We start from the raw sequence: 25,829 nt of genomic DNA, 5'->3' as shown, positions 1-25,829 counted from the left end.
AGTTGCTTCAAGTCTCACACGTAAGTCTTTAATCCATTTTGAGTTAATTGTTATCAGTGGTGTAGGGTAGGGGTCCAATTTCATTCCTTTGCATCTAATTTTCCAGTTGTTGTAGCACCATTTCTTGAAGAGACTGCCCTTTGCCTACTGTACATGCTTGGCTGCTCTGTCATAAATTAACTAACTATATATGTATGAGTTTATTTTGTGGCTCTCTATTGTGTTCTATTGATCTATATGTCTGTTTTAAAGGCCCAAACCATACTGTTTTGGATTAGTAGAGCTTCTTTGTAACGTAGTTTGAAATCAGGGACTGTGATGCCTCTAGCTTTGTTCTTTTTTCTCAGGATTGTTTTGGTTATTTGCGACTTTTGTTCCATAAGAATTTTGGGATTGCTTTGTCTATTTCTGTAAAAAGCAAACAAACAAGCAATTAGGATCTTGACAGGAATTTCACTGATATCTATGTCTGTATCTATACAAATCTATGGATAGCTTTGAATATGAACATTTTAACATCAATTCTTCCAATCTATGGACATGGGTATCTTTCCATTTATTTCTGTCTTCAAATCTTTGACCAATATCTTACAGCTATTGATGCACAAATCTTTCATCTCCTTGGTTAAATTTATTTCTGAGTATTTCTTTGTATTTGGTGCTATTGTGAGATTGTTTTCTTTGTATCTCTTTCAAATAATTGGTATTTCGTATGCAGAAATGCTACTAATTTTTATAAGTAGATTTCTGTGTCCTGCAGCTACACTGAAGTCATTGATACGATCTAAAGGTTTTTGGTAGAGTCTTTAGGATTTTTCTATATATAAAGTCACGTCATCTGCAAACAGATAATTTTACCTTTTCCTTTCCAATTCCAATACATTTTATTTCTTTTCCTTGCCTAATTACTTTGGTTAGCACTTCCAATACTAAGATCAATAGGAGTAGTGAGAGTGAGCACCCTTGTCTTCTTCCTGATCTTAGAGGAAAAGCTTTTGACCTTTCACCTTGAGTATGATGTTAGATGTGGGCTTGTTATAATGACCTTTATTATGTTAAGGTATGTTACCTCTATACCAATTTGTTGAGAGTTTTTATCACAAATGGCTGTCCGATTTTGCCAAATGCTTTTTCCCCATCTATTGAGATTATTATATGATTTCAAAATTTCATTCTATTAAATGTATCACATTTATTGATTTACATATGTTGAAACATCTTTGCATCCCATGGATAAATCCCACTTCATCATAAGGTATGATCTTTTTCATGTGTTGCTAAATTTGGCTTGCTAGTATTTTATTAAGAATTTTTGCATCTATACTCACCAAGGACTTTTGCCTGGAGTTCCCTTTTCTTGTAGGGTCCTTATCTGGCTTTGATATCAGGGTAGTGCTGATCTAATATGGGTCCGGGAGTGTTCCCCCTACACCCTTGCTCAATTTTTTGAACAAGAGTTTGAAAAGGATTAGCATTAACCCTTCTTTAAATTACCATTAACTCTTCTTTAAATGTCTCGTAAAATTCACCAGTTTAACCATCTGGCCCTAGACTTTTCTTTATTAAGAGGTTCTTGCTTATTGATTCAATCTCTTAACTCATTATTAGTCTGCTCAAATTATCTTTTTTTTTTTTTAATGACACAGTATTGGTAGGTTACATGCTTCTAGGAATTTACCTATTTCTTCTAGGTTATTAAATTGTTGGTATATAGTTGTTTGTAGTAATCTCTTCTGAGTCTTTGTGTTTTCTTTTTTTTTTTTTTTCTTGTTGTTGTTAAGGGGGTTTTTTGTTGTTGTTGTTAAGGACTGTGCTGCTTAATTTCCATGTATTTGTGAATTTTCCAGGTTTATTCCAGTTGTTGATTTCTAGTTTTCCACCACTGTGGCTGGAGAAAATACTTGATATATTTCCTAATATCTTGAATTTGTTAAGACTTATTTTGTCCTCTAGTAAATGATCAATCATAGAAAATGTCCCATGTGCACTTGAGAATAATATGAATTCTTCTGCTATTGGATGAAATAGTCCATATATATCTGCTAGGTCAATTTGGTCTACAGTGTTGTTTCTTATTAGTTCTCTATACAAATGATCTATCCATTGTTGAGAGTAGGGTATTAAAATTTCCATCTATTATTGCTGTTTATTTCTCCTTTTAGTACCTTTAGTATTTGCTTTATATATTAGGTGCTCTGGTGTTGGGTACATAAGTACCTATAATTGCTCTATCTTCTTGATTGATTGATTGACTCCTTCATTGTTACACAATGACCTTCTTTGTCCTTTTTTGACTATGTTTCTCTAAAAGTCTATTTTGTCTGATGTTAAGTATAGCTACCCTGATTTCTTTTGTTAGCTTTGTTAGTTTCTTTTGATAGCGTCATGTCTATTTGATTCTTTGTAATCCTTGATTCCTTGTATTAGTGTTTGCACATCTGAGTAAGTAGTTTTGTTCTCCAGACTCCAGCTCAGATTTGAGTTCTGAATGGGTCAACTGGTAGCATCCTTGGGCAGGTGGGGTTTGCTGTCAGTATCTCTATTTGGGTTAGGCCACTGCTCATGCTCTAAAATCAAGGGGCATGCCACTGGCTGGAGATAATGGGATAGAACAGCAGGCTTGATAACTTGCTCACGTGCCACTGTATGATGGGCTCTCTGGCTGCCCACATGCTCAGGTCAGGCTCTCTAGCCAGCTGGGATGGGATGCTGTATTCAGCAGTTGGGCAAGGCTGCAAACATGCCTCCCTGCCCAGGTGGAGCCACAGAGGGGGTTACACAGCCATTATGATTCAATGGCTGGGACCCAAATGTGGCAGAACTGTCTACCCTGCTCTTCGGCCAGATGGGGCAGATGACAGATGATGCAAATAAAGCAGACAAGTAGAGCTGTAACCTACAACAACTGCTATGATTTAAACTCAACTTGAGAACTCTTAACTGAGGCAAGACAATTCTAACTAGCTATAGATTAGAGGTCCATAATTTTGAATCTTTAATGTATCACTTACATGAGGCATTATAACACAGGGTTTCATGTGGATGCAAGAATAACTGTCACTGATGCTTTTAAGTATTTACTTCAGCAGGCAGCAAAACAAACAGGGATAGAATAATACAGGCCACAAATGTATATTAGAATATCCATTACCTCTTTTTTTTAAACAAAAGGTATTTTTTTGAGATATTTTTGAATGTTTGATTTTCCCAACTGTTTGTCTTATTGGAATTATACCTATAAAAATTACCTTATAATAAAATAATTTCTTAAAGAGTTTAATTCAGACATGAAGTTGATTTGGAGACACTATTTACCTAATATCTAGAAAATTCACAATATTCCACCTTTTTTCCTAGCATCATAATTTTGTTTACCTTCATTCTGGTTATGTCCATATCATATGATTAGGTTGGCCACAGCATGATTAATCTAGAAATTTCAGTCACATTAATAAACCATGTATTAAAAGATACACTATTATTATTTTATTTCTATATTACCTATCTTTCTTTCTATTTATCTATCTACTCAAAGTTAGTATAGTTATGCTCTCAATTGAACCTCTTATTTTTGTTTTCTTTCCTTTGGAAAAACTTCCGTGACATATCGTATTCTCTGAATGATTTATAATGGGATACTAGATAGGCTGTATACTTGGAACTTTAAATACATCCATGCGTGGTACCCAGGTGGAAAGATAGACTAGGAAACAGGTATCCAAGTAAAGGTTGGGGAGTGGTGTTGAGGTCCTCGGATAACAGATGTGAAAAAGGCAAAGAATGCCATAGCTGCACAAGTGTTAGGAAGATATTGTCTGCAAGTGGCAGGGAAGAGCTAGGAGAATGAAGTGTCACCTCCGGATTAAGTGCTACACAGAAGTAAAAGAGTGAACACCCTCCACTCCAGGCAGATAAACAAGGAGGACCAAACTTAGTTTCTCCTGCTGCGATTGGTATTTCCATTCTCCCTACTGCTTTTTACGAAACAGAATTTGTGTTTTGAAGAGCGATATACAATCATTGTAATGCCTAATACAGGTCAGCTGAAATCTATCACATTCACAAAATAAGATTGATGATGATGATGATGATGATGATGATGATTAAAGGCAAACACTTCAGATGTATTTAATTCTTGCTACAAGCTTGGAGAAAGACACAATTTTTACTTTGTATGAATCAGGAAAATAAAGCTCAGAGTGATTAAGTGATTTGTCCAAAATTAGTTACTGACCTGGCTGGGATTTGAATCTAGGCTTATCTGCATCATATTTGTTATTCTTAGCCAATTACTTTGATCTCAAGAATGGTCAAGGATAGTAACTTTTCTTAAGTGGAAAAAAAATATATTAAGAAATATTACCTTAAATTTTACACAGTAAGCTTTAAGAATCCACTAGAAATTGTACTTAAAAAATGTGAAATGGGGTGACTGGGTGGCTCAGTTAGTTAAGCATCTGCCTTGGGCTCAGGTCATGATCTCAGGGTCCTGGGATCCAGGCCCATGTCACAGGGCTCCCTGTTCAGTAGGAAGCCTGCTTCTCCCCCTGCCCTTGCCCCCCCCCCCTCTTATGCTTGCTTGCTCCTTTTTGCTCTGCTCCCTCTTTCTCTCTCAAATAAAATATTTTTTAAATATATGAAGTAATTAATTTCTTCTCTACAAAATTTGGAAAATTTTATAGGAGACACTTGAATGAGGAGATCTGAATTCTAATTCTCATTTCACAACTAATTATTTGTATCATTTAAGTCACTTAACTTCACTGGGTCTCAGTTTCCCCATTTATACACTAAATTTAGACATATATCTGCGATATCTCCAAAACCCTTCCTAGCTCTCAGGTTATAAGATCTCTAAAATGTTGATTAATTTATATTAAAAGTAAGAAAAAAAAAATCCATGTAAGGTCTTATTATCTTACTTGATATTTATTTTTAAATAATCTATATAAAATGTCTTTAAAAAGTGACTTTGCAGTTATGAAAATAATTAGAAGTAAATCTATATGAAATTTTGCTAGTCATAAAAGCTGAGACATTTAACACCTAACATCTTAAAATTATTTTTCACAATACTTTTTACCTTATAGCTATGGACAAAAAGGTTTCCATTTTAGCATGACAAATAGATTCCACTTTAGCAGGTACTCCATAGGTTGAATGAATGTTAATGTTAATGTAATTATTTTATAATACTGTATAGGCTTATCATCGAAGAATTCCAGAAGGAATGCCCTGAAAACCAAGAAACTGAAATGCCTTACAATTCAACAGAGGTTATCTTTTGAAAATGTGGACCCATTCATCTACTTGCTTTTTTCCAAATAGAGTTACAGAAAACTTGGGCAACTAGGATATATAGTTGAGCCTTATCCCCAGTATTTGGAATTTTAGTGCAAACAAAGAGCTCTTCAAGCCCGAGAACAAACTGCATTATAGAGACTGAATTAAAATATGAAATCAGAGATTCCTAATTTGGGGCCTTGTACCTTTTAACTTTAACATGTTTTACAAAATGTTCTAATATTAACTTAGTAAACTATACTAAGTAAAAAGTAGTTGCTAACAGTCTGAAATGAATTATGACAGTATCATTTTCTAGCTTAGCCGTGGGGTTGGATCATTTTATTTAGGATAACTGCTGGAAGACAACTAAAGGAGGTAGACTGGCTACAGAAGAAAGGTTTCCCAAGTCAGCCTGAGTATTTTTCAATTTGTCTTTTATGACTGCACTGATTCTTCAGATCATATAACAGTTCCCTTTCTTTTTGTTTTCCAAATGTTTTGTGTAGTCAACTTCAAAAACTGGTACTTGTAGTTTAGTCTCAGTGCCTACTGAAAAAGGCCCTTTCCTTTGCCTCCCAAATAGTATCTGCGGAGTTCTTCCAAAGATAAAGACAATCTCCACTGCTACGGACTCTAAATATAGTAAAAAATGATATGCAGGGTTTGGGAAACATTCCTAAATTCTTTTTTCCCAGTCCATCAGGAGTGTTTGGGGATGACAGGACACTAAAGTCAGAGAGAAAACATAAATGTTGTGAGTTGTAGGTTTTGTCCTATACTCCCTAGATGATAGGGATCAGATGACATAACTTAGATGTCTGAATTTCCATCTGGAAAGGAAAAAAAAAAATAAGTATCCAGACATGCTTTAAACACATAATAAATCCTGGATATCTGAAACCAAATGCTGAAATTGGTTCTTTTGTCCCAGTGAAACTGCTGAATGGACATTGTGCAAATACGAAAGAATTGATAGAGTGGATTAGTACTTTAGACTGAAAACTTGTCTCAGATGGCATCATGACAGCTGGCGAAGTTTAGATAAGGAAAAATGAAATGTCAGAATTCTTGTTTTAGAGGTTTGTAGTATGCTGGCATATGCTTTGGTTGAAGCTGTAGGCAACCCTAATCCAATTGTTGAAACTGCTGGTTGTAAAAAACAAAAAAACAAAAAAACAACATAATTTACTTCCTACTATGATATATAAAAGGTTCTTACTTAAAACTGTAAGACAACAAGAACACTGAGATGATATATACTCAGTTTTTCCAGTTTAGAAAATTAGAGAAGGAAACCATCTACATAGTACTCAAAGGAAAAGACAACTTAGAAAAATGTATGCAGGGCTATTTTAATAGAGAGAGAGCAACACTTTAAAAAGATTAAAACCCTGGGCAGTACCTGGCTAGCTCAGCTGGTACAGCATGCAATTCTCAGGGTAGTGAGTTCAAGGTCCACGTTTGGCATACAGCTTACTTAAAAAAAATAAATAAATAAAACCCCAACAATTCAGCCTGTGCTGTGTGAAAGCATCATTGCAAGGGCACTTTTACTGAGGCTTTTCAAAGACAGGTATGGATGAGTGCTACTACACTGCCACCTGGTGCTTAGGCAGGTAGGAGGGATTGGAATTAAAATGCCTGACAAAGATGTCAGAGTTTGTCAATGAATATTTCATATGCTGAGTTTCTCTAACACACCCAAATTTGCTAGTAACACAAAAAAATGAATAAATGTTAATGTAATTATTTTTATAATACTGGATAGACTTTCAGAAGAAACACCCTGAAAACCAAGAAACTAAAATGCCTTACAATTCAAGAAAGGCTGTCTTTTGAAAATCTGGACACATTCATCTACCTGTTTTCCAAATAGAGTTACAAAGAATGCTAAATTCTTTTTTATTTATTTTTGTTTGTTTTGTTTGGGTAAAGGAAATGTGCAAAAACTCTTTGTGGAGGTTCAAGAGTTAGTGACCTATTTCTGAAAAAAAATGGAAAAGAAGGCCATGACTTAAATTTCTTCTATTTCAAATGGTACATTTTATGTTAGCAATCTTGACTCGCACTGTCAAACTACTCATTCAATTTAGAGTTACTCATTGATTTTATAATACTGCCTTTTCTTTTATAAATGATTTGGCCAAGAAAGAAATGGCTTCCACAGTTAGAAGTTGAATGTCAAAAGCAACAAATGCAAACAGAGGGAACAAAAGATGTCAGCATTACATAAAGTTGAATGTTTTATGTTATCTTTTCTTGAACTGTTGAGAATTAGAAACAATTTTAATAAGCAAATACAGGTGTTGAGACAACTAAATTTAATTAACATTTAATATTTAATCTACACAGCTCATTTTTTGGACAAACTTGTGCATTTATCTAGTCACAGGTACAAAGAGGAAATTTAAGATTTACATTTATTTCCCTGTTTTCTATGTTCACACCGACTAAACTGTAAGATAATCTGTGAAGAATGAGCAATAGAGCAAACCAAAGGAGAACCAGTATGGCAAAGTCAACTACAGTGAGTTAGCTATTCCTCAACCGATCAAAAATAATTTCAGAAATTTGAAAACTACAAAATGGGTAGAGTTCCAATTAGTGTTTTTATACACATAGCATATTCTTAGTGATTGTGATAAATTATGAGAAAGTAGTTGACCATTAATATGGATTTCCAGGTGATTTAGATCATCTCTTTTCAGACCCCTATTCAAATTGTCAAATCATCCAAGCTTTATGTTAGATAAATTAATCATTTACTTACAACCACCTTCAAGTATGCATGCTTAAAGAAACCCCACACTGCTGGTGATAATATGCATAACTGAATAGTTTATCTGATCTACATACTATTCTGTAGATTCACTATATTTATAAGAGGCTGAACATGTGCTTCTCGTTACTGCAGAGGGTGAGATCTTACCAGTGTATCTAGGGAGTTAAAAAGTCTATATAAAATGCTGGGTGACATACAGTGAAAACAGTCCTTTGGTGAGGGATGGTGGTGGGTATTTTGATGTTTATAGTGCTGTACTCATATCCTAAAGAAGTATTTTTTCCTATACTCTCAATTTTCATCCACTCATGGTATTTTTATTCCTCATGTTTTCATGTTAGTGCATTAAACTTATTGACTCAACTTGTCTAAGAGTCAAAATTGGAAAGCTAATTTATTTGAGCAGGAATTTGTTCACTGTACTTTGGTAAGAAAAAAAAGGCACCATGAGAAGCCTAAGGGAAGAGTACTGGATAAAATATTTAGAAATAGAATCTTTTTCTTAATGGACAATCACACATAAAATACTGTGGGCAGTTCTGTTCATTGCTCTTTTGAAGGACAATGAGAGATGAACTATTTATTTTCTTCTGTAACTGGGGCATGCCTGTTCCCATTGTTTCTCCCCTAGGCCCATATTCACAATACTCAATTGGGAGCAAAATTTCAGCTGAACAATTTGAGAAGCACTAAATAAGTGACAAAGAGAGAAAGGAAGTGAGAAGAAGAATCCTGCTATACCTTTGCACTATAAACAGGCAGGGAAGTTCATGCTCAGCAGATAGTGGGTACAAATAAATCTTGATTAGACTGAAATTTCTGTAAGTGCAGTCTAAAAAATCAGTTTTTCAGTTTCTAAATAGGAAAGCTAAAAGAATGTATTTCTTTAGAATCACAAACAGCTAGTACAGTTTGTCACGTTTACCAAATTTCAGAATCTCCCTTAAGCATGCTGTTAGTAGGCAGAGTGCTTTATAGCACACAAAGCATTTCAATACTCTTTACCGTATATTCTTTTCCCAACAATACTGAAATATACATAGTATTCTCATTGCAGATTTGAAGAAGCTGGATCTTGGGAGATCTCATAACTCAAATTAAAATCAGTCATTTTCAAATACTTGCAAATGAATGGAGATTTTTAAGGCAAATAAAAGAAACCCTGCTTAACATACCATATTTGAACACACTGATGTGAAAATGTTGGAATTCAGAGCAAATGGTCAAGAAAGAATTATCTTCAGTACAAAAAGGGTGGTTTTATTAAAGCGTGGAGACAGAACCAATGGGCAGAAAGAAACAGACTGTGAGGATTGTGAGGAGTGACTAAGTACATACTTTCAGATTGTAGGGAGCGGTTAGTCTCTAAGGAATTTGGAAGCAAAGTTTCCAGGATCTTGAGGAGGTAGCTATCGTTGGGAAAAGGTCATTTAGTACTGTCTAGTAAAACCTTAGGCATGAGACCCTTCAGATGTGTATCAGTGGGCCATATGGTTTGAAGGATAATTGCTAACATATATTTTTGGGGGGACAAAGATAAAGGACGTTTCCAAAGGGAGTTTACAGGATCCTAGAGATTGGACTAATGTCAAGCTAAGGTTGCCATCTTTTGCCTCTAGCAAAACTGTTAACATGGAGGCAGCTAAGCTTCTTGAGGAAGGTCACTCTGCCTGTTTCAAGTACTTGTCAATGGGCTGTTATAAGGAAGTTTAATTCTTTTTCTTTTGCCTTTCTCCACATTGTTATTACTTTGGGAAATTATTAGGTACAAAAAGGAATTAATCCAACAAAATTTTACAGATAATAGAGTTCTATTATATTTAGGGTTATTACAGTTGTTCAGTCTTAAAACATGGAGGGTAGATTCCCACATTAAAATACATGTTTCTTGAAAACATTGAGAGTATATGTAACTTTCACTCTCTACATCATAAAAAATTTGTAATGATGAGTTTTTCAAAAAAGGCAATGTGATTCTAATTAATAAGAGCCATAACTATAATATAAATGCTTTTGAAAAGCATTACTCAACATTTATAATATTTGGAGGAAGTTACAAGTATAATATAGACCCTTCTATAATGAAACACTGCGCACTGTTAAAATAGTATCAAATCAAGATTTAATCAATTTTATACTTATTTTGTTAGATATGGAAGCACATGAGGATTTATTTGTTCCATATTATGGTAGAATGCAAATCAAGGAAAACTGTTCAAAAACACTATTATGTTTGCCCAACTTTGTCTCTAAAATAAGAAAAGCAGCTGGGTTTTTTATTTTGTTCTGAATACAATACTTTAAATTATTTTAAACTATGTATACAAGACTTTGAACAGGGAATAAACCAAGGTAAATTATCATAGGAAGCAATCTACATTACTGTTCTCTTTATTCTTCAGCCTCTTTTAATTGGTGGGCTTTGTTGATTGTGTCCATCCTCCAAACAAAAAGAAAGGAAAATGAGTGACTCTCAAAGAACAGCCCCAAGTCTCCTGGGTCCTTTAATAGGTAAGCTTCTCTATTGTCTTAAGTTTTGCACTTGTGACATATATAATAGAGAAGGAAAACAACTGAATCAGAATAAGAATCAAAATGTGTTTTGTAAATTCCTTTTATACAAATTCATTCTCTAATCTTTATTTACAGAAGAAAGAAACCAGAAGATGTGTGCATATTAAAATGACATGCTGGCAACTTGTGTAAGCTTTTATACTATACACACTTATTCTTTTATACACATAGAAAATCTAAAAAATTTTTTTTTCTTCCTGAGGGACATATTTTTTTTAACATTACAGTGTAATTCAAAACCTTGAAATATATTGTTAAATATTATACCTGGAGACAGAAAAACAGACTATAATGTTAGAACAGTAGATTAGGGGTGCCTGGATGGCTCAGTGGGTTAAAGCCTCTGCCTTCAGCTCCGGTCATGATCCCAGGCTCCTGGGATTGGGCTCTGTGCTCAGCAGGGAGCCTGCTTCCTCCTCTCTCTCTCTCTGCCTGTCTCTCTCTGTCAAATAAATAAATAAATAAATAAATAAATAAAATCTTAAAAAAAAAATAGATTAACTAGAATGAATTTTCCTATTTCTTTTCATATCTATCACTTATACAGATATAAGATAGAATATTAACAATATTTTAGGTTTTCTCCTTTTTTTCTGGTCTAGCCAAGGGTTTGTAAATTGCATTTATTTTCTCAAAGAAACAATTTTTGTTTTCACTGATTCTCCCTATTGTTTTTCTATTTTCTATTTCATTTATCTCCTCTCTAATCTTTACCATTTCCTCCCTTCTGGTAGCTTTAAGTTTCGATTGCTCTTCTTTTTCTAGTTAAGGTATAAAGTTGGGTTATCTATGGGAAATCTTTTGTTTTGCTTTGTTTTTTTAAGATATAAATTCACCACTATAAATTCCCCTCTAAGCACTACCTTCACTGCATACCATAAATTTTACTATGCTATGTTTTAATTTTTATTCCCTAAGTGTTTTCACATTTCTTTTGTGATTTCCTTTTCGACCCACTGGTTATTTAAGCATATGCCTTTTGATTTCTATATGTTTTTAGATTTTTAAGTTTTCCTTCTGTTACTGATTTCTAACTTCATTCAGTATTCTACCTTTATGGGCACAGAAGATAACTTTTTATAATTTCAATCTTTTCAAATTTATTTAGACTTGTTTTCTGGCCTAACATAGTCTATCCCAGAGAAGGTTCCGTGTGCACTTGATACATTGGTCTACTCTTATTGGGTGGAGCGTTCTGCTTAAATCTGTTAGATCCAGTTGGTTTCTGTTTTTCCCTCATATGTATTAGATGTCATTAATATATAACATGGTATAAGTTTAAGATATACAATGTAATGATTTGATATATGAACATATTCTGAAATGATTACTACAATAAGGTAACACATCTATCATCTCACACAGTTGAACAATTCTTGCGTATTTTTGGTAAGAACTTTTAAAATCTACTCTCTTAGCAACTTTGAATATATAATAAAGTATTGTAGTTGATTTATAATGTTGTTCAAGTCCTGTATTTCCTTTCTGATCTTCTGTCTAGATATCCAATCCATTGCTAAAAATGGGATATTGAAGTCTTCAACTGCTATTGTAGAACTATTTCTCTATTTAATGCTGTCAACAATTGTTATATTTTGGGGCTCTGTTGTTTCTTGTATATACGCTTATGATTGTTTTATCTTCTCAATGAATTAACACTTTTATCAATATTTAATGCCTATCTTTGTCTCTCTCTCTCTCTCTTTTTCTTTTTTTTAAAGATTTTAGTTATTTATTTGACAGAAAGAGATCACAAGTAGACAGAGCAGCAGGCAGAGAGAGAGGGAGAAGCAGGCTCCCTGCTAAGCAGAGAGGCTGATGCGGGGCTCGATCCCAGGATGCTGGGATCATGACCTGAGCTAAAGGCAGAGGCTTTAACCCACTGAGCCATCCTGGCACCCCCTTCTCTCTTTTTTTTTAACTTAAAATTTATTTTGTCCATATTAGTATAACAGTTCTCTTTTGAGTACTATTTACATGAATATTTTTTTCTGTCCTTTCACTTTTAATAACCTATTTGGATCTAACATATCCTCTGTCAAGAGCATATATTTGGCTCATATGTTTATATCCATTCTGTTAATCTCTGCCTTTTGCTTGGAATGCTTAATTCATTTACATTTAATGTAACTGCTTATAAAGAAAGGGCATACTTCTGCCATTTTAAAATGATTTCTTTATGTTCTATATAATTAATTTCCTCTATTATTATCTTTTGTGTTTAGCTGTGTTATTTTTTGTTGTTTTTGGGGGGGTATGGTAGTGCTGTTGTTAGTTCATTCTAATTTTATGAACTAATTCTTTTTTGCATATTTGTAAGATATTTTTTCATTGGTGACCATGTGATTACAATGAACATCCTAAATTTATAACAGTCATGTTGATACCAACTTAGCTTCAGCAGTATTCAAAAACTCTGCCCCTATATATCTGTTTCCTCCACCTTAATGTTGTTATCATCACAAATTATATTTTTATATGGTGTGTATCCCATAATATAGATTTATTATAATTTTTATGCATGTCTTTAAATCATACAGGAAATAAAAAGCAGAGATACAAACTAAAAATGAAATAATTCACTGGCTTTTATATATATTTATATATACTATCTAATTACTTTTACCAGTGATTTTTATTTCTTTATATGGCTTCAAGTTACTATCTAGAGTTCTTTCATTTCAATATGAAGGGCTCTGTAGCATTTTGTGTAGGGTATCTGCTAATGTAATGGAAGTGAAAATGTTACTACCAACTTTACAAAAAACAAAATTCTAATTCTTAGAATTATAAGAAAATTCTATGAATAATTATTAGCCAACAATTACATAATCTAGATGAAACAAAGTTCTAGAAACAAAGATTACCCAAATGAATCAAGAAAATAAAGAAAATCTCAACAAGCTTATAACAAGGAAAACATTAAATCAGTAATCAGAAACCACTCAAGGAAAAAAGAAACCTAGGATCAGATAGCTTCATTAGTGAAATATACCAAATATTTAAAGAATTATCACCAATCCTTCTCGAACTTTTTTTTTTTTTAATTTATTTGACAGAGATCACAAGTAGACAGAGAGGCAGGCAGATAGAGAGGGGGAAGCAGGCTCCCTGCCAAGCAGAGAGCCTGATGTGGGGCTTGATCCCAGGATGCTGGGATCATGACCTGAGCTAAAGGCAGAGGCTTTAACACACTGATCCACCCAGGTGCCCCCCCTTCTCAAACTCTTAAAAAAAAGAAGAAGGAGGAGGAGGAGGAACACTTCCTGACTAATTATTTGAGGTCACCATTACCCTGATGCCAAAGGACTATTCATGGAGAAAGAATTGTTTCTTTAACTTATGGTATTGAAACTAGATGTCCTCAGGGAACATACGAAAAAAATGAAATGCTGGATGCCTACCTCTCACTATATTAAAAAACAAAAAAAAAACAACCAAAAAAAAAAACCTCAAAATGGACCAATGACTTAAATATAAGAGCTAATATTATTTAACATTCTTAAAAGAAAACATAGGATAAATCTTCATGACCTTGAATTTAGTAATGAATTCTTAGATATTCTTAGACACCAAAAGCAGAAACAAACAAACAAACAAAAAAGACAGGCAAAACGGACTTCATGGAAAATACAAACTGTGCATAACAGGACATCACCAATAAAGTAGAAAACAACTATAAACTAGAAGAATATATATGGAAATCATATAACTGAAAAAGGTCTTGTATACAGAACATATAGAGAGCTATTACTACTGAACCACAAAAAGACAAGTCAATTTAAAAAATGGGCAAAGATCTTGAATAGGTATTTCTCGAAAGAAGATATTAAGTGACCATCAAGTACATTAGAAGGATGTCCAACATCATTAGTCATTAGAGAAACAAAAATCCAAACCACAGCCAGGTATTACATTATATCCACTAGAATGACAATACCAAAAAAAAAAAGGAAACAACAAGTGTTGGAAAACATGTAGGAAAATTACAACACTGGTACACTGCTAATAAGAATGTAGAAAGGTTCAGTCACTGGAAAATTTGTCAGATCCTCAAACAGTTAAAGAGAATATAACATGAACCCACAATTCCATTTAGTTATGTATTCAAAAGAAGAAAAAATGGATACTCAAATAAGTACATGTACACATATGTTTACAGCAGCACTATTCACAATAGCCAAAAGATAGAGCCCAAATGTCCAGCAACAGATGAATAAACAAATTGTATTTATACAGATACATTATTCAACCATAAAAAATATGTAAGAATGTGAATGAACCTCAAAAAAAATTACACTAATTGAAAGAAACCAAACATAAAAGCTCATATATCATAAAATTCTGTTTATAAGAAATATCTAAAATAGGTAAGTTCATAGAAACCAGACTGGTGATAGCCAAGGGGCTGTGCTGGGAAGAGAGAAAATTGGGAAGAAAGTGCTTAATGAATAAGGGGTTTTTCTTTTAAGTGATGGAAATTTTTAATTTTTTTAAAAAATATTTTATTTACTTATTTGAGAGAATGAGAAAGAGAGAGCTCTTGAGAGGAGGGAGGGTCGGAGGGAGAGCAGACTCCCCGCTGAGCAGGGAGCACAATGCAGGACTTGATCCTGGGACTCCAGGATCATTACCTGAGCTGAAGACAGTTGCTTAAACAACTGAGCCACCCAGGTGCTCTGAAATGTTTAATTTTTTTTTTTAAGATTTTATTTATTTATTTGTCAGAGAGAGATCACAAGTAGGCAGAGAGGCAAGCAGAGAGAGAGAGAGAGAGAGGAGGAAGCAGACTCCCTGCTGAGCGAGAGCCCAATGCGGGACTCGATCCCAGGGCCCTGAGATCATGACCTGAGCCGAAGGCAGCGGCTTAACCCACTTAGCCACCCAGGCGCCCTGTTTAAATTTTTTTAAAGACAAAAATATTTTGCATCTATATAGCAGCAAGCTAACTCTGAGAAGAGTTAGAAGGTCATAACTTCATTCTTTGTGCAAACCTTGTGAGTTTCTGAGATTTGGCTTGAAATCTGGAATTAGAAATTGAAATCTGATTACTCTATTAGAGAATGAAATAGATAAGAATTGTGTGATGTAGCTGGCTCTTTTGAGCAATTCCTATTCTCAGTACAGGAGTATAGCTTGGCAACTGAATTATCAATCCTCTACTTCCTAGTCGTTTATCCACTTTGTAACAGGCAAAATGCATTTACCGTAGTAAGTATTTTAAATTTGTTATATATATATATTTTTTTCTAAATTTGGCATTGTTATGTAAAGGATTTTACAAATGGATAGATTCTAATAAAGGTGAGAAGCAACATCAAAAAAGTAGTTACAAGATTTTTAGACGAAGTTCAGGAAGAAATCAGAAAGAATATAATAAGAGAAAAAATACAGTTACATTCCTTCCATCATTCTTCAATTTTGACATTCTCATTCCTCTCTCTATCTTTTAAAGGTAATTTTCAGTGTTGTACCACAGTAGGCAAGATCTACCACTTAAGAGCCTTTTTTTTTTTTTAAAGTATGAAACCCCACGTGTCCTCTACCATCCTTCCATTAAATGACAACCATGTGGCAGAGAACTTCGTGGGAATACGTGAATCATAGAAAAAACTGTCAGAATCTAAAGATCATTAAAGTAATGATGATTCCCGTGGAGTCATATTAATAAGTAAAAGCCTCAGCTGTACTAGAAGAAGGGTCCATGGTGAGTTCAGCATCTAGTACATTGTTCTTGAATTCACAGATTAATGACACTTAGAAATTATACTCAGCCAGCACATGAATTAATTAGGGTAAGTAAAATGTACTATTTCCTATTTTAGCAGTTAACTTAATATTATATTGTTTATAAGCAAATTTAAAAATGTCAAAAACTTCAGGCACATTTTATATTTTTCTTCAACGTATCTTCTTTTGCTTCATATTACATATAATTACATGCTGCAAAATGGCAAGTATTTACTTGCATTTAGATTGTTTTTTTTGACATTTTTGAAGAGTAAATATAAATGGAAGCTCTAAGCCTTTCTCTCAAAGTGTTTTACATTAATCTTGCAATTAAAAAGATGAAGCATACGAAAAGATGTTGCACATCAGATTTAATCAGACAAAAGGCAAATTAAAACAACAATGAGATACCACTACGATCTATCAGAATGGCCAAAATCCAGATCACTGACCACATTAAATCCTAGCAAGGATATAGAGTAATGAAAATTCTCATTCATTTCTAGTGAAAATACCAAATGCTACAGCCACTTTGGAAGACAGTTTGGTAGCTTCTTTAAAAATTAAACATTCTCTTACCATTTAGTCCAGCTATCATTCTCTTAGTGTTCATCCCCAAAAATGAAAACTTATGTCTACACAAAAACCTACACACAAGTGTTCACAGCATCTTTATTCATAATTGTCAAGATTTGGAAGCAACCCAGATGTCCTTTGGTAGGTGAATAGATAAACTGTTCAACATCCTGACAATGGAATATTATTCAGTGCCAAAAAGGAATGAGCTATCAAGCCACTGAAATACATGAAAGAGGAGTGCCTGGGTGGCTCAGTCCTTAAGCATCTGGCTTCGGCTCGGGTCATGATCCCAGCATCCTGGGATTAAGCCACACCCGCATCGGGCTCCCTGCTTGGCAGGAAGCCTGTTTTCCCTCTTCTAGTCCCACTGCTCGTGTTCCCTCTCTCGCTGTGTCTCTGTCAAATAAATAAATAAAACCTTAAAAAAAAGATATGAAAGAAACATAAATGCATATCACTAAGAAGCCAATCTGAAAAAGGCTATGTGCTATATGATTTCAACTATATGACAATCTGGAAAAGGAAAAACTATAGAGACACTAAAAGATCAGTAGTTTCCAGAAACTGTGGGAAGAGATGAACACATGGAGCACGAAAGATTTTTAGGTAGTGAAACTATTTTGCATGATACTACAATGGTGGGTACATCTCATTATACATTATACATGTGCAAACCCACAGAATGTACACTACCAAGGGTGAACCCTAAACTATGGAATTTGTGTGATTATGATGCATCAATGTAGGTTCATTATTTCAACAAATGTACTACTCTGATATGGAATGTTGATAATGGGGAAGACTATGTATAGGGACAGAGCACATATGGAAATCTCTGTATCTTCCTCTCAATTTTGCTATAAACCTAAAACTTCTCTTTAAAAAATAATTTCTAAAAAAAAAAGCAAAAATTGATCAATGGATCACATTTTGGTTAGTAAGGCTTTGAATAGTACATGTTTTGTAATGCCACTCATATCACAGAGCCACAGAAAAAAATATATGACTAAACGTGCAGAACAGGGAAATAAATTCAGGAATAGTTTTGGAGGGCCTATCAAAAATATTTTCAAAAGAATGAGTTTTCAAGAATTTGCAAATAAAAAATGTTTTTAAAAAGACAAATAAAATATATCATTAAAGAAGTAGTTTAAAAACACTGAAAATTATATCATTGTCATGACCAAAACTCAAAAATAGGACGGTTCAGGGGCACCTGGGTGGCTCAGTGGGTTAAAGCCTCTGCCTTCGGCTCAGGTCATGATCCCAGGGTCCTGAGATCGAGTCCCGCATCAGGCTCTCTGCTCAGCAGGGAGCCTGCTTCCTCCTCTCTCTCTGGCTGCCTCTCTGCCTACTTGTGATCTCTGTCTGTCAAATAAATAAATAAAACCTTAAAAAAAAATAGGACAGTTCAGTATATTTTAGCATATTATAAGGACAGTAAAAGATAAGAGCAGAGCAACTGAAACAGAACTAGCCATCCAAACATAAAAATTACAAACCCTAGATAAAACATTATCAAAATTCAATACTTGAAAGAACAAAAACTCCACTTGGAACAAACGGGATTTACAAGGTTTTTCACTTACAGGAAACTGGAACTTAAAATGAAATCCACCATTTTACTGGCTGAAGAAGTTGGAGCTTTGTGATAAAGGCTTCTAGTATTTGGGAAATGAAGGGATGAATCTTAGAAAGGTGGGAGTCACAGAAGAGAAAGCCCCAAAATCTATGTACATATTCCTCCAAATCTTTGTATGACCACAGAACTGTGCATGTGCAGGGAAGAATCCAAGGTACCCAGTGAAAAGCAGCAGGTGGATGTTGGCAAGAGGAGGTTTCAGCTGTTGAAATTAACAGCAGAGTTTGGAGTCAAGCCAAAAAAACTGCTCACTAAAACAAAAATCTGTGTTATTCAGAAGAAAGCATTAGCTAGCAGAATCCATACCTTAAATGCTACCTTCAAGCTCATGAACAACTTGTGAGGTATTCTGGATACCAATCCTCACCATGAATGATGTCACAGACATCCCTGATTTACTGGAAATCTAAACTGTACAAATGGGCCAAGATTTGCAATATTTCTGATTTCTTCAACTTTGGGAGAAGCCTCAGCAGTTCTTATTAGAATGATAATCCTGTCAGAAACTACTTTGTTCCTAACTTTCTAGTCTTCTTAGTAGATGTGACATTCATTCTCTCCAGTGAGGTCCAAGAAATTTCCTGCCATGAGGAAAACTGATAATCTTCATATTGACTTATAAACTGTTGAATATCTAGAATTAGAAAACAATCCTTCTTTGACCTGGAAGACTATAAAAACCAGGTGCTTTTGGGTTGCTCTCCTCTGGAAAATACTGCATGCCACACCCCGACATTGGTAAAAACAAAAATTAAAATTAAAAACCCTGAAATTATTGAAATGATCTCCTATTAAGGCAGTAAACCTTCATTTTGAAATGGTAAAATAAAACTCTATGAAACCAATAGTAAAATGTACTATGTCCACTGAACTGTAAATTTCAGCTTATCTAAGGGCATGTTTTCCAAACAATAATCATGAATATCATATTATATCCATGAGGGCTGCCTGGGTGGTACAGTTTGTTAAGCATCTGACTCTTGATTTTTGCTTAGGTCATGATCTCAGGGTCCTGGGATCCAGCCCTACATCAGGCTCTGTGCTCAGCAGGGAGTCGGCCGAGGGATCCCCTCTCTCCCTCTACCCCTCCCTCTGCTCATCCAATCTCTCTCTATTAAATAAATAAGTCTTTAAAAAAATTAAGTATTTGCTGAGGTATATAGAGGTATCTGTTAAAACACAGGTGTGTCATTAAAAAAATTCAATAATCATAAAGAATGACACCCATCCACATACCCAATATCAATTATTTGCTAAAGCTACCATCTGCAGAAATCATATAAGTCCAAAGAAAATATTATTTATTTCAAGGTGATTTTTCCCCTTTTGCTATGCTTAAAGCTATATATCATCTTTAAATAAATGATAACAACAGTAACTAATAATTCTAACAGAGTCACTATACTGCTTCCATAAAAATACTTAGAGGAGTACCAATCTATTCATTTAGACACACAAGACATTAGCTCCACATCTACTGACTGGTTATTTCCTTGTTAATAGCGTGCAAATATAAATATTTTGTGAGATGACTAGATTTTTACATACTTACTTACTTTGCCATAGTAGGTGGAACATTCAAGCCACTTTGCATTTAGATTAAAAGTTTGAATTGCATTTGAAAAAAGTTTCTAAGTTATTTCCAGAAAAACATGTCCTGAGTTAGTAACTGGTGGTGCCTTACTCAGAATAATCTGTTGATCTGATGAACTTGTTTGATAATAGTGGTTCATTGTGAAGGCTTCATAATTTGTAAATAATTAAAATATAGTTTATCCTATGTATACCTGGCACAGTGAAGTATCTGGTCATTGAATGTCATTCTATTGTTTCAACTTCACAAAAACACTTAAACAGGTACCCATGCACTTAACTTTTTTACATCTGAATTGTAACCAACTTAATTCCAGGAAGATGAAGAAAAAATGCTAAAGTTTTCATCATACACATAAGCAAATTCTTTCTATTTATATTTTCTAATTTTTAAAACTTCCTTATTTAATAAAGAATATGAATTCACATTTATCACAATTCATAGAAGAAGGTGTTAAAGTCTACAACTCTAAGTGTGGATGATTCTATTTCTTCTTTTGGTTCTAATAGTTTTCACTCCATATATTCTGAGACCTAGCTGTTTGCTGTGTACACATTTAGGATCATTGCATCTTCCTGGTAAATTGATTTTTTCATCGTTATGTAATGTCCCTCTTTGACTCTGATCATTTTCTTCACTTTGATGTTTAGTTTACCAAATACTAATACAGTCCCTCCTTTTTATTATTTTAATTAACATCTGCATGATATAACTTTGTCTTACTTTATTTTCAACTGTATTGTATCACTGAATTGGAAGTGAGTTTTTGGTAAGCAGCAAATAGGTGGGTCACTTTTTATTGACTACTAATCTTTGTCTTCTAATTGGAATATTAAGACTATTAAGATTATTTAGGATGAATATTGTTATGTTTACAATTAAGTTTTCCATTTTACTATTTGTTTCTTCTGACTTTCATTTTTTTTTTCCTTTTACCTACATAGGGGCTACTTTACTATTTCATTGGATTCCATCTTAATTTATACACAGTGTTTTTTTTTTTAAAGATTTTATTTATTTATTTGACAGAGAGAGATCACAAGTAGGCAGAGAGGCAGGCAGAGAGAGAGAGAGGGGAGGAAGCAGGCTCCCTGCCGAGCAGAAAGCCCGATGCGGGACTCGATCCCAGGACCCTGAGATCATGCCCTGAGCCGAAGGCAGTGGCTTAACCCACTGAGCCACCCAGGCGCCCCTATACACAGTGTTTTTGAGTGTATCTCTCTGTATAGTATTTTTGGTGGTTGTTCTGGGTAATACAATATACATATTTAACTTAGTATTTTACTACTTTGAATGAAATGTGGAAAACTCACTTTCAGTTAAACCTTTTTATATTTCTAATGTTCACATATCACTGTCTTGAGTAGCAGCTGGTATATTACTTTGCTAGGTCATCTGTAACAGGTACCACAAACTAGGTGGTTTAAACAGCAGAAATTTACTTTTCACAATTTGGAAGACTAAAAGTCTGAGACCAAGGCATTGGCAAAGTTGGTTCCTTCTGCGGGCTGTGAGGGAGGTTTTATTCAAGTTTTTCTCCTAATTTCTGGTGGTTTGATGGAAATCTTTAGCATTCATTGGCTTGTAGGCATATCACCCTGATCTTTGTCTCCATTTTCACGTTTCCCCAGTGTCCTTTTTTAGCCAATTTCATTCCTTCTTACCCATGCCCCACTGTCTATGGCAGGGTTAAGAAAGATTTAGGGAGAAAGCAGCATCTGGACTGGGCCTCTTGTGATGACTGAGTACCTCGTGTTGGTTCTGCCTGGCTGCCTTAGTATCCCTTAGTAGAAGAGAGAAATCTGGGGCCTGATGAATATGGAAAACGCTTCCCTTGTCTTCCCATTTTTGGAACTTCTAAATGATCCTGCTTGATAGTTGGGCCCTCCTGATGCTGTAAGCGACACCTGTCTAGTCAATGGGAGAATGAGCCTACCTGAGTAGGTAGATAATAAAGGTCAAAAGTGTCAGATTTGGGGGCGCCTGGGTGGCTCAGTGGGTTAAGCCGCTGCCTTCGGCTCAGGTCATGATATCAGAGTCCTGGGATCGAGTCCCGCATCGGGCTCTCTGCTCAGCAGAGAGCCTGCTTCCCTCTCTCTCTCTGCCTGCCTCTCCATCTACTTGTGATTTCTCTCTGTCAAATAAATAAATAAAATCTTTAAAAAAAAAAAAAGTGTCAGATTTGGGTGGCCTTGTTCTGTTGGGTGACCATATGCAAGACATCCCACTGCTGTGCTGTTTCCTCCAGTCCTGGGATCCCAAACCAACTCACCTTCATGCAAAGTTCTCCTTTGGTTGTCCCTAACATTTTTAAGGTTTACAGTTGTGTTTAGCAAGGAAAAGCAGAGAAAGAGGTCCATATTATCTTCTCTGCATCAGAAGTCTTAAATAAATTTCTAAAAGGTTGTTTTACATAAAAATATAAATTATTTTTATTTTTAATCTAGAATTTTTGTTTCTAGAATGTTCCAGCCTAATCTAACTGAATTTCTTTCAACAGCTTATAATAATTAGAGGTTAATCGTATACTTTGTTTTCAGCCCAATCATTTCCCCCACGTTATGGATCTTAGGAACAGCATTATATATTACTTATGCAGGAATGATAGGTGGGCTTAATTTTGGATAGTTTTATCATTTATTTTTGTTTCCTTCCTTTTCTGTGTTAGATAATCACTTTCAAAGGTCAGCAAATAGTCACCGTGAATACAAATCTCCAAGAAAGGACTCCAGGAAGACACTGTTGTTAACTGGAATCTTTAGTCACATTTATACCCACCATTACTATCACCATTATCAGACTTGCTTTTGAACTAGAAAGACAATGGTAAAGAAGAAAACACTTCAGCTATCATGCTTTGGCAAAAAGCTTGTCTGTGTAACTGCTTACTTGGAATGAAAATTATCCCTGGTTAAAAACATATCTGAAGTGGACTCATCCACTTTTATCTTGGTGTGGAGACTATAGAGACTGTATTTTTTCCTCCGAGGTATAATATTATATAGTCATTAAAAAATGCAGGTTTAGGGGCGCCTGGGTGGCTCAGTGGGTTAAGCCGCTGCCTTCGGCTCAGGGCATGATCTCAGGGTCCTGGGATCGAGTCCCACATCGGGCTCTCTGCTCAGCAGGGGGCCTGCTTCCTTCTCTCACTCTCTATCTGCCTGCCTCTCTACCTACTTGTGATCTCTGTCTGTCAAATAAATAAAAAATCTTTAAAAAAAAGAAAAAAAGCAGGTTTAGTATTAGTGCTGACTCTAAAATTTCCCAACTGTCAGCCTTGGAAAATTTGCTTAATTTCTCTCAATATTTCATAGCTTTGTTCGTGTATTCTATTAGATAATGCTTAGAAAGTTTTTAACACAGTGACTGGAACACAGTAAGGGTTCAATAAATATTAGTGAATATTCCCATTCTCTTCCTAAGCCTCATTGTTTTAGAAAAGACTGTAGTGGAAATTAGCATAGGGTAAGTAGGAGTGCTGTAAGTTTCTTGCAAGTACCTTTTTTTGTTGTTGTTAAAGATTTTAGGGGTGCCTGGGTGGTTCAGTGGGTTAAAGCCTCTGCCTTTGGCTCAGGTCATGATCCCATGGCCCTGGAATCGAGTCCCGCATCGGGCTCTCTGCTCAGCGGGAAGACTGCTTCCTCCTCTCTCTCTACTTGCTTCTCTGCCTACTTGTGATCTCTGTCTGTCAAATAAATAAATAAAATCTTAAAAAAAAGATTCTATTTATTTATTTGACAGAGAGATAGAGAGCACAAGTAGGCAGAGCAGCAGGCAAAGGGAGAGGGAGAAGCAGGCTCTCCAGAGCAGGGAGCCCGATGCAGGCTTGATCCCAGGGCCCTGGGATTATGACCTGACCTGAGCCGAAGTCAGCCGCTTAACTGACTGTGCCACCCAAGCACCCCTCTTGGAAATATCTTTAATCCAAACTTACCACTTCTGGTTTGCTTAGGAATTTTTGTCTTTTGTTACTTTCTCCAAACATGATTAAATGAGAGGTTCCTGGAATCTAGCCCTGCATCAGGCTCCCTATTTCGCAGGAAGCCAGCTTCTCTTTCTCCCTCTCCCCTGGTTTGTGTTCCTTCTCTCTCTGTCTCTCTGAAAAATACATAAATAAAATCTTACGGGGGGGAAAAAAAGACAGTAATTGCATTTTGAGACAAGTCATTGATTATTTGTCCCTTTGGCCAAGTCTACAATGCACACCATGATGTCAATTAAACAGACACTTAACAAAATTATCTATCAAAGTCATCTTTGTATTAGGCATAATAACAATAGTTACGGCTTCTACTTCAAGTGGTCTAGATGATAAATGAATTCTGAAGAGTTGGCAAACTAAAATTCTCTGGAATTAAGTATCACATTTTGTGGTTTGTTTCTACAAATGAACTAGAAGAAGTAGGATGATGTCTGCAGCTTCTCTGAATGTGTAGATGAACGTGGCCATTAGTTTATGGTGAAATCTACAGTACCATCAAGTAGGGGAGGGGAACATACTGTCCAGCACTTGACAAACTGATTCTAAGATTAATGTATGGTAACAGAGAGGGCTGCTGCAACAAATTGCAATGTTAATCGGTGAAAAAATACATATAATGAATTCTCCTTATTTAAACATTTTAGAGAGTGGGACACTTATAAACATTTGATGCTACAAACTGTTAAGAGCTTACATGACTTACAAAATTTTCTATGCTCCTAGACCAACAATTCACCTAACTGCACTCTGAGTCCAGCTACATGACATATGGAAAAACTAAGGAAAAAGGAAAAAAATGAAGCTAAATAAATCATACTTAATTCTGTAGAATCTTAATCTTGTTGGTGTTATTTGAATATAATCTATTCAATTTAAACTTATGACCCTGAAGGGCTATGAGGACACTATGACTATTTTCCCAGTAGTTGTATTTTACTTTCACAAATGAGCCATCAGGTTATTCAATAATTAAAAAAAAAATAAATGGCCTGGTGGTAGGTATTAAGGAGGGCATATATTGCATGGAGCACTAGGTGTGGCACATAAACAATGAGTCTTGGAACACTGGAAAAATAAAGTTAAATTAAAAAATAAAATAAATAAATGGAAAATGTGAGAAATCAACAGCATAGGGAAACATGCATAATTTCAATATACTATAGACAACTCATACAATTTGCTAGTATATGCTAATGCCTGATACAGATCTATAAGGACTTGATAATTAGTCATATATTAAGAAGTTGCCTTTCTTTTTAATTAGAGTAAATACAACTGTATGCTCAGAAATATGGATCCATGTCTTTTTATCTGTCCTTTTTATTCCTAATAAATCACGTCTACAATTTTTTAAAGATTCTATTTATGGGGTGACTGGGTGGCTCAGTGGGTTAAGCCTCTGCCTTCGGCTCAGGCCATGATCTCAGGGTCCTGGGATCAAGCCCTACATTGGACTCTCTCCTCAGCGGGGAGCCTGCTTCCCCCCCACCCTCTGCCTACCTCTCTGCCTACTTGTGATCTCTGTCAAATAAACAAAATCTTAAAAAAAAAAAAAGATTTTATTTATGTATTTGAGAGAAAAGGGAGAGAGAGAACAAGAGAGACCTAGTTGGGGGAGGAGCAGAGGGAGAAGGAAAAGCAGACTCCCTGCTGAGCGGGG

Source organism: Mustela putorius, unplaced genomic scaffold, assembly GCF_011764305.1.
Source record: "Mustela putorius furo isolate JIRA1106 unplaced genomic scaffold, ASM1176430v1.1 tig00003845_pilon_pilon_pilon, whole genome shotgun sequence".
NCBI lineage: Eukaryota > Metazoa > Chordata > Mammalia > Carnivora > Mustelidae > Mustela > Mustela putorius.
The sequence above is the reverse complement of the archived record's forward strand: the minus strand, read 5'-3'. Positions refer to the sequence as shown.